This window comes from Euprymna scolopes, chromosome 17, assembly GCF_053919585.1.
Source record: "Euprymna scolopes isolate OS-2025 chromosome 17, ASM5391958v1, whole genome shotgun sequence".
NCBI lineage: Eukaryota > Metazoa > Mollusca > Cephalopoda > Sepiida > Sepiolidae > Euprymna > Euprymna scolopes.
In genome coordinates this window covers 72792649-72803759 of record NC_136498.1, presented here as the reverse complement: position 1 = coordinate 72803759, position 11111 = coordinate 72792649, and the positions used below count along the sequence as shown (strand labels likewise).

The 11111-nt window shown below is 33.7% G+C and overlaps 1 protein-coding gene across 1 annotated transcript in view; it reads right to left on the bottom strand.

Moving 5' to 3' along the window:
• Positions 1-10761, bottom strand: part of LOC145296788 (cyclic AMP-responsive element-binding protein 3-like protein 1) — a 244004-nt gene extending 233243 nt beyond the window's left edge. Inside the window, exon 1 of the mRNA XM_080142852.1 lies at positions 10384-10761. The gene's annotated coding sequence lies outside the window, so the exon portion shown is untranslated. The remainder of the gene's footprint in view (positions 1-10383) is intronic.
• Between the last annotated feature and the right edge of the window lie 350 nt (positions 10762-11111).

Here is an 11111-nt window from a genome sequence, read left to right as displayed (position 1 = left end):
CAACAAAGCATCTCTAATCGTAATTGTTGTTGTTCCAGGTAATACAGCGTAACATTTAGTTCATATGCCTCGACTTTCTGTTAGTGATCTTCAGAAGCTCATTAATCTCCACCTTTCTGGTTTATCCAATCGAGAAATCGGCCACAGATTGAAATGTGATGACAAAACGGTACGAATGAATGCAAAAGCACCAAAACTCCGGCAGTGTTCATGATGCCCCTAAATCTGGTCGTCCTAGAGTTACTTTTTACAGAGAAGACAATGCAGCCCCAGAAACAGATTTGAAACGCCCAATCCAAAAACAGTGTAATCTTGTTAAAAAGTGATCTCTTTCTACAGTTAAGAATAGATCGAAGGAATTTAATTTGCGAGGCTGTGTTGCAAGATGCGAGCCAATAATTAAATGCTGCAAGGTGGTTCAGTTTTGGTGTGGGGCATTATTAATGCCAATGGTCCCGGGCCTATAGCTCGCTTGTAAAGTCGAATTCGACCAAATACATTAATATGTTGACTGAGCATTTTCTACCCTAATTTGGCCGGAATTTGGATGATAATCCCATCTTCATGCACGATAATGCTTCCATTCACACAGTTGGCAATGTCAAAAGCTTCCTTGAAGCGCATGATATTCCGTGTTTGGGTTAGCCTGCAAATTTTCCAGACCTCAATCCTATCGAAAACGTATGGCATTACATCAAGCAACAGCTATGCACTGATAAAAGAGGCCTGATGAATCCCAGCATGGATGAAACGTGGAATAATCTGTGTAGCTTAATCGCCATATATATTTTATATATATATATATATATATATATATATATATATATATATATGCACTAGCAGTTCAACCCCGCTTTGCTCGGTCCCTATAATGTTCATAACTTTATGTTCATATATATATATATATATATATATATATATATATATATATATATTAAAAAGTTTGGCTCATGTCCAGGTAACTTACATCTAAAATTTCAAGTGTTTAGACTCAAAATTGGCAGAGGAGTTTGGTAGAGTCTGCAAAGGTCAACTCTTTCAACTTTGACCTCTTGGCAGCGAAATTTTTGCCCAAAACTGATTAAAAAACTTACTGCATGTCTAAATACCCTTTATCTAAAATTTCAAATGTTTAGACACAAAATTGGCTGAATAGTTTGCTAGAAACTGCGAAGGCAATATTTTTTGGACTTTAACCCCTTGGCAGCCAAATTTTAGGCCAAATCTGATTAAAAAGCTTGCCCTATGTCTGAATATACTTTACGTAAAATTTCAAATATTTAGACCAAAAATTGGCTGAGTTATTTGGTAGAGGACAAATTTTTTAAATTTGACTCCAATTATGACCCCTTAACATTTATTGTTTTGGGCTCAAATCAAATTAAAATGTTTGATCCATATCCAAGTGATTTACATCTAAAATTTCAAGTGTTAAGACCAAATATTGGCGAAGGAGTTTGGTAGGGTTTTCAAAGGTCGGATCGCTGAACTTTGCCCCCTTGAAAGCCAAATTACTGCTCAAAAACTGATTACAAATATTTTCCCAAATCTCAATACCCCTTATGTCTGTAGACTGAAAATTGACAGAGTAGTTTGGTAGGAACTGTACACACACAGACAATTTCACTTATATATATATGTGTGTGTGTGTGTGTGTGTGTGTGTGTGTGTGTGTGTACATATATATTCCCTTCATTCCGTGACAATTGTTTGTGCCCTGTGCCTTAGCAAATGGGGCAAAAGGTGGCTTTGTGACTGGGTTCAAACTCATGATCTGCAGGAATTGTTACCTGATGTTTGTGTAAGCATGAAACATTCTTGTAAGATCTTCATTGTGGCCCAAATCAATTGCACGATTGAAACCCTGGAACATTAATCACATTCAACTTAATTCAGGAAACTCTAAAAAAAACAAAAAACTATTTAGTCTGGTTCGAAACCTGTACAAGTATAAACTAGATAACTGATTCAAAAACTGTACCAGTATCAACTATACAACTACTTTTGGTTATAGTCAAGAATGTTTTTTTTTTTTAACTCTCTGTTTCTGCTTTGCACTGAGGACGATGGTGATAAGCAAGATATGGTCCTTTTATGATTCTGATTATCTTCTTCTCAAATAACATGAAAGCACCCTCCACCTTATGTCAAACATGACTTTCCTTTCTGCCTGACCATGTCTTTATCCAGTTAAATGGACAGCAGAAACCAGACATCAAAAGGAGCAGATAATCTTGACTATCGTCCAATTTATTTTTTTTATTAATATTTTTATAATATTCGCATGTGTCTTATCAAATTTGGTGTCAAGAACCTCCAAGCTCATATTAATTTATGCAGTCGTACGAAAGGGATTTTCTATGAAAATGTAGGTCGAAATCAAAGTTCATATTTATGAAACGAGAAGTATCAAATTGTCTATCGCTTTCTAATCGTCAACATCCGGATAGTTTTATATATTTTTTTTTTTTTTTTTACCCAAATAAATATTAGCTTAGATATGACTTTAAATTTCATCCGGTAGAAAGGTCGCAAATTGGGACCTTTGAGGAATGTGGAGTCATTCCTTAATTATAATTATTTACAGGTTTTCTGATCTGGCATGGTAGTACCTGTTAGAGTCCCATTTATAGGTTGAACAGAACCAATCGTTTATATATATATATATATATATATATATATATATATATACTATTGTATAAAAGTCATTTGTGTGTGTGTGTGTGTGTGTGTTCCTCATAGGTTCTGAAACGGCTGAACCTATCTTTTGCAAATTTCACATAAAGATCATTTATATTTCTGGCAGTGTTCTTAGGTATGTTTTCTACAGAAATTTATCCGATAAGTATCAAAAATCAAAAACTCTGATTTTAAAGATAGTTTTTCTTGTCCTATAGATAAAAAAAGAATTTTTACAGAGGAATATCTTACGTTACACTGATGTAACCTTGGTCGGTGTAACGTAAAATATTCCCCTGTAAAAATTCTTCTTTTTTTTATCTGTAAGAGAAGAAAGACTATTTTTAAGATCGTCAGGCCCAAATACTAGCTGACGTGATATTGTAAACAAACACAGACGGAATTTGATGTACGACATAATCATTATTATTAAAAACAATTTTTCTTTTGTGGATTATTCCACAGGGCAAATTATTCCTTGTATAATATTCAACAGAGGATTGCGTAAATCTGCATAAATTAAAATATCTTGTTCATGTATACTGCGATATAATATATATATATATATATATATATATATATATATATATATATATATATATATATATATATATAATAAATATATATATATAAATATATATATATATATATATATATATATATATATATATATATATATATATATATCAAGTTGAGTTATTTTCTCTCTCTCTCTCTGACATTTATATTAAAAGCCCATTTTTCTATTTAAAAGAGTGTTGTAGGCAGGGTTGTTAAATCCTACAATGATACCGACAAAATAGTTAGTGCTTTTAAAACCGACAAACCCTGCAAAACTTCGGAAAGAGAAGATTGAATAATGCAGCGTATGCCATTAAAGGACCGTTTTAAGTCTTGCACAGAAATTAAAAGGTATTATGAATAGTACCTCATGTGTTAATGTGTCAAGACAGACTGTTTCTAGATGACTGCAAGAAATAGGGCTGTTTAATCGAATGTTTAGACGCTACTATATATATATATATATATATATATATATATATATATATATATATATATATATATATATATATATGTATATATATATACAACGGTTTCAGATACTACACTTTGTTCCTAGTCAAAAGGCCAAGGATATCTTATTCTTAATTTAATTATGCTTACCCGGAGGAAGGATTGAACCTTCGACCCCGAGAAGACTGTCACGTAGAACTCATTGTTAAGTGAAGCTTTTAATCATCCCATAACCATGCAGATACATGGGTGCACCTGATAAAAATTAGAGGTGAAAATAACAAGCAAGATGCAAATATAAGCCGAATAATTAAAATAATATAGATATACTAGCAGACCACCCGACGTTGCCTGGTCGTAAAATATGCATAAATATTATATTTTAATTCATACAGAAACTGAGACACGTGCATGCAAGTATTATGTTTTTTCTAAACAGTTCACTTATTGTATGTAAAAAAAAATATCCGAGCTGAGATCGAAAGCAGAACCTAAAGAAAATGAGTCAAGTACGATAAACATTAGGCTAGCTTGACACGATGTTTAAAAAGTGTTTTCAAACCTAATTATTCTGAAGATAAATAATCTGTCATGTGAACGATCTATGCATGCGCTTTCGTGAAAGTTGACAAACAGATAAAAATCTAATAACACCCACGTACCAATTTTTCAATTTTGACTCCTTAGCAGCCCTTTTTTCCGAATGAAAAATGACTAAAAGTCTAAATACTCTATGTACCAAATTTTAAGTCTGTAGATCAAAAATTCGTTGAGTATATAGGTTGAGATGTGTCCTCTCACACACACAGAGGGATTGTCACTTTTATAGATATACTAGCAGGCCGCCCGGCGTTGCCCAGTCGCAAAATACGCATGAATATTATGTTTTAATTAATACAGAAACTGAGACATGTGTATTTTTTTTTCTAAACCGTTCACTTCTTGCAAGTAAAAAAAGAAAAAATACTCGATATGAGATCAAAGCCAAAACCTGAAGGCATTACACCAGCGAGACACAATCTTTAACAGGAGGTTTAAAACTATTTATTCTCAACATAATGTAATGTGAACGATTCACACATGCGCATTTGTGAAACAGCAAACATAAAAATCCGATGACTCCCACGAACCAATTTTAAAAATGTCGATCCCTTAGCAGCCATTCTTTCTTGATAAAAACGGATTAAAAAGTTTTCCACATGTCTGAATATCCTATATAACAAATTTCAAGTCTGTAGATAAAAATTCGTTGAGTATATAGGTTGACAAATGTCCTCACATGCACACACATTCACACTTTTATAGATATACTAGCAGTTCAGCCCGGCTTTGCTCGGGCCCTATGTACTGTTCATAACTTTATGTGCATATGTATGTATATATATATATATATATATATATATATATATATATATATATATATTAAAAAGTTTGATTCATGTCCAGGTAGCCTACATCTAAAATTTCAAGTGTTTAGACCCAAAATTGGCGGAGGAGTTTGGTAGAGTCTGCAAAGGTTAACTCTTTCAACATTGACCTCTTGGCAGCCAAATTTTTGCCCAAAACTGATTAAAAAGCTTGCTGTATGTCTGAATACCCTTTATGTAAAACTTCATATGTTTAGACCCAAAATTGGCTAAATAGTTTGCTAGCGACCGCAAAGGTAAAATCTTTTGAACTTTGACCACTTGGCAGCCGAATTTTCAGCCAAAAACCGATTAAAAAGCTTGCCCTATGTCTGAATACACGTTATGTAAAATTTCAAATGTTTAGATCAAAAATTGACTGAGTAATTTGGTAGAAACTACAGAGGTCAAATTCTTTAAACTTTGATCCCAATTATGATCCCTTAACATTTATGGTTTTGGGATCAAATCAAATTAAAATGTTTGATCCATGTCCAAGTAACCCACATCTAAAATTTCAAGTGTTTGACCCCAAATTGGCGAAGGAGTTTGGTAGAATTTTTCAAAAAGATCCAATTGTTGAGCTTTGACCCCTTCACAGCCAAATTTCTGGTTGAAAATCTATCAAAACGATTTTTCCCAAATTAAGACAATTTCACTTTTATAGATATATAGAAAGATAAATTAATCCTCCTCCCAAGAGTTCTGAAAATTTTCAGGAAAGGCACGAGATATCTGGAGACAATGTTAATGTTACCAAATAGACTGGTAATGTGATATTGCATGGTTTTCTTAGCTTATTGCATCATTCTCTCTCTCTCTCTCTCTCTCTCTCTCTCACACACACACACACACACACACACACACACACACACACGGATATACACGCATACACACCCGTTACTGCAAGAATGTTATAACTCTAGGAGCTAAAAGAACGTTGACACAACGATTTTTTGTCAGATCACTGAGGCGAAGTTGAACCTGGTCATACTTAGACGGGTGACCGTTTAGAAATGCTAGCATGAATTTTAAGCAAACATTCCCAAACCATCATCATTATTTCCGGTTTAACGTCCTTTTACACGCTGACATCTCTTGGACGGTTTAAAAGAATTGACTTCCAAACTCACTCTATCTCTGGCCAGCTCTTTAATTATACATTTTTATCTCACAAGCTCTTATGTTTTTCTCGACCCCCCCCCTCCAAACTGAGCCTGCTACCACAATATTTCAGGATTACTACCACTATAACTGCTACTATCACTACTACTACTACTGCTGGTTCTGATACTGTTACTACTACAACTAGTAGTAGTAGTAGTAGTAGTAGTAGGAGGAGGAGGAGGAGGAGGAAGTAGATGTTGGTTTGTTGTTCTTGTTTTACAGCATATCAACCCTTTTCAGGTTATTTTTATTGTCGAATCCAGTGATTTTGAAGAAAATTTTTTTATAGAATATATTTGTTTTGTTGTTTTTTCAAGTCAGTATCTATTTAACCCATAGTTGGGACCCTAACAGGTACTACCACTCCGGGTTAGAGTGGACCTGGAAGCAATGGCAATTAACGGGTGCCTCCACACTCACCAAGGCCCACAAGCTGGGGTCTCACCATCGGAATAGTTATATCCAGGACCGCGGAGGAGGAGGAAGAGCAAACGTGATGGAACTTTTTTTACTTTTTTTTTCAGTTTCTACTTAATACTTTCATACTAGTTAAAAATAAATTGATTCCGAAAAACATTTGAACAGAATTAATTCACAATTTCTTGTTCGTCAATCTACTTAGAACGCTGTTCTCACACTTAATTATTTAAAAAGAATTATTTCAATAATAATAATAATAATAATAATAATAATAATAATAATAATAATAAATAATAACTAGCGGGACCTGTGACAATCTCACAGGGGACTTGATGTTGGCATCTTTAATTAGATGTTTATATGGAATAAAATTTATTGCTTATTCTATATTTATGGTCCATTAAAATGCGTTTATTTATTTCAACCCATGATTATGTGCATGGACGTCTCCCATTGATTTTTACTTAAATGGAGACGCTCTGATATTAGTGTAGCTGTAGCTCTAGGTGTGTCAGAAATTTCGTAAAAAATATTGAATAATTCCACCCCGTCTTTCCAAGCTTATAACTCCTCGAAAAATGTAATTCAAGTCCTATTTTTTTTTTCAATTAAAGGAGCAAGGATCAAGGTTTCATTATAAAAAAAATAAACAACGTGTTATTTAAAAAAAAAAAAAGTTTTAAACTTCGGACTTTACAGGTAAATTTCTAAAAAACACTACTTTTTGTTTTGTTTTAAATTTGAATATATTATTTATTGATCTTTTATCTTCAATGTGTGATATATAAAACTTTGGTGAGTAAATTAATTATTTACTTTTTAATAGACATTTCAAAATGGGAGGCGTGAATTAATTCGACACCCTGTCTTTTCAAGCTTATAACTACTTGAAAAATGTAATTCAAGCCCTAATTTTTTTCAATTAAAGGAGCAAGGACCAAGGTTTCATTAAAAAAAGAACAAAAGAAAAAACAAACAAAGTGGTTTAAAAAAAAGTTATAAACTTCGGACTTTACAGGTAAATTTCTAAAAAAAACATTATTTTTTTGTTTTAAATTTGAATATATTATTTATTGATCTTTTATCTTCAATTTGTGATATATAAAACTTTGGTTAGTAAATTAATTATTTACTTTTTAATAGACACTTGAAAATGGGGGGGGGCATGAATAAAAAAAACGTTTATCTTATCCATTTATGATAAATAAACGTATAATGTGTGTGTGTGTGTGTGTGTGTGTGTGTGTGTGTGTGTGTGTGTGTGTGTGTGTGTGTGATCGATTGGTCCTGCTTTAATTAGATGTTCATATGGAATAAAATTTATTGCTTATTCCATATTTATAGTCCATTAAAATTCGTTTATTTATTTCAACCCATGGTTATATATGGATGGAAGTCACTCATTGATTTTTACATGCGAAAATCTAAAGATAATTTGGATTTAGTCTTTAAAAAATTATTGCTGCTAATTATTTTGCTATCAATACATTAGCATACAAGTCAGCTTTGTTGAACACCCGCTAAGATAGCATATTGGACTGAACCAGATGGTCATTTTTATTTGTCAAACTGTTGCAACCAGCAACAGATCCCCATTAGAGTTTGTGGTGGTTGAATAACATTTAAACCGAAGATAAGTGAAAACTAACACAACTTTTATCAAAAATAATTTATTTCAATAAACCATATAGTTTTCTTTGACTGGAAAAATTATGAGAGTTTCTCCATTCACGATCTTCACAGATCGTAAATGGAAAAAACAAGGTCCCCTTGATGATCTCTTGAGTTTAGGAAAAAGAAAAAAAATCACATGAAGCAAAATCTGGTGAGTATGGTGGTTGTTTCAGCATAATGATGTTCATTTCATTTGTTTTTCAGTGTTCATATTATTTTCCTTATAGCTCAGCGATATGTGAAAGAAGAAGCATATGCAAAAAGCTTGTGAAGATCAATGCAAGGTTGGCAGAAAACTAATATTATAGTTCCGTTCATTCAGGACATCGTATTGCATTATAAGACGGCAATTATCACAGCACCTGGCACATTATTCCAAATTATTATTCAGATTTACTTATATAATTTATTCAATTATTTAAATAATTCTCTGATTTTTCGTGATTAAAGCAAATTATCCATGGGTTTATTTACAAAGAGAAGTCGTCTCCTGTTGAATGGCTCATAATATATCTTTTCTTGGGTGGGAGGGACTTTAGAGTGGGAGGGAATCTGGAGTGGGAGGGTTTCTAGGATTAGCAACTTTGAGGTGGGAGGGACTATAGCTTCAGCATTACATGTAAGGCATATAAAATAACTCTTTTGGAATATCACTGTTGCATTAAAAATAAAAACTTTTGCATAAAAATATAATATATTTTCATTGCTTGGTTGTAGCAAATGAATGGGATGAGAGAAAGGGGTGGAGGGGGGCATAAAAATTTACAAAAGTTGATCTCTTGAATTTGCTAGTCAGCAGAAGCTCTTGGATCTTAATTTGGGTTAGTTTATATAACATTTTTGGACAACCACACATTCACAACTGCAACGACCATTTTGTGATTTCGTCTTAGTTAATGTAGTCACATCCACTAGAAGACGTGGCTTTTATCCATTTTATTGTTTATTCAGCAATGTACTCCCATATGCAGTTAACTAAAGTATTGTCTATCTATTTTTAGACCTGTGCCTCTATGTCAATCAACCGAATATTATTCCTTTCAGCCAGGTACTATTTTAGTATCCTCTACTCAATATTCAACATTTTAGGAACATTTTATTTACGGTGTCACAACTTACCAGAGCCTAACGGCCACTCAAGGGTAAGAGTTAAATAAGTGTCGGATTGATGGTGAGACAGAATCATAATGATTGGTAATTATGGTGATGATTGGGCAGAATTTGATTATTTAAGAAGGAGGCTCAACAAGAATTTGTTTACATTGAACTTGAAAACGACTATGTTGCAGTCAGCTAGGAAGTAGCCCTGTGGTATTGTGTTCCACAGACAGGTAGTTCTCAAAAAGAAACTGTTCACGGAAATTATTTTTTAGTTTTAAAGAGAGAGAGAGAGAGAGAGAGAGAGAGAGAGAGAGAGAGAGAGAGAGAGAGAGAGCAAAAGCGAGCAAGCGAGAGAAAGAGAAAGAAAGAGAGAGAGAGAGAGAAGGGGAAACTATTGACAGTGATTGCAGCTCTACGAATTTTTGACATGAATGTTTTGCAGAAGGACCATAGATTGAAGCTCAGTTGAGCACCTGCCATGAATTGTTTTTCTTTTCACAAGTACGTATTTATAAAACAATGAGAACAACATGTTTTAGAAAACAATGGAAGCTGATCTCTTGTAGTGACGTAATAAAGGAAGCATGTGGCAAAAAGACAAGAAGGACCTGTAGAATGAAGCTAGCATACATTTTAAATGGTCTCTTTCCCCTCCTCCCTATGGTTGGAGAGAATTTTTGCATAATAAAGCACTAAAATAATAATTAAATAATAATAGTTAAAACCACAAAGCAATAATGGTTGTTGTTTTCAATTGAATATGCAACTGTTACAACTGCTTTTATAAAGAAAGAGAAAAAAAGAGACAGATAACTTGTACACTACAAAACATAACTTTACAGTTACTACTATTACTACTATCACAGGGAAATGATAAGGCAGACTATTTGTTAAACGAGTTGACCTTCCGTGAAGATCTTACCTGAAAATTGTTTGGTCTGCATGAAGTCCTCTCGTTGGTCGCAGCTATTAACCTGCAGGATTACAGTTGAGGAAGTTTTTGCTCAGAACATACAAAGAAATGATGCCGAAACAACTTTGCAACTTTCGTTCCATTGATTTTCCACGCCTGACATCTTTGCTTACCGCATGCAGAGGCAGTGATGACCAGAGTATGACGGATCCTGATGCTGACTTCTTCTGGATTTTCACCAGATCCCTGTTTGTTACGATCCTAATACTGTTTAGTGCAAAATCTATCCACCATGATTGGCTCTACCAGGAACCTGAGCTCCAGACGACATAGCTTTGGCACTATGGTTTTCTCACAGTCTCTACCATGGTGAAGAACATTTTGGCTTTCGGAGATGGCATGACAGATGCAGAGACAACACACGGCTCACGCACGGTTTATCTGTTTACATGACAAAGAGTTGTTTGTTACGTTATGAATTGATTTTTCAATATTTATTTTATGTAATAAAAAACTAGAAAATTCATCTGGCATTGCCCGGCTTTCAAATATGTTAAAATGTGCTGTCGCAGTTATGTAACTCTCATGTTCTCAATATACAGTAGAACCTCGGGATATGCCATTAATCTGTTCCGGGGTTGGGATCATAAGGTGGAATCGCTGTATGGCAGGTTGGTTGGTTGTTTTTGTTTTACGGCATATCAACCCTTTTCGGGTTATTTAATGTCGAATCCAAA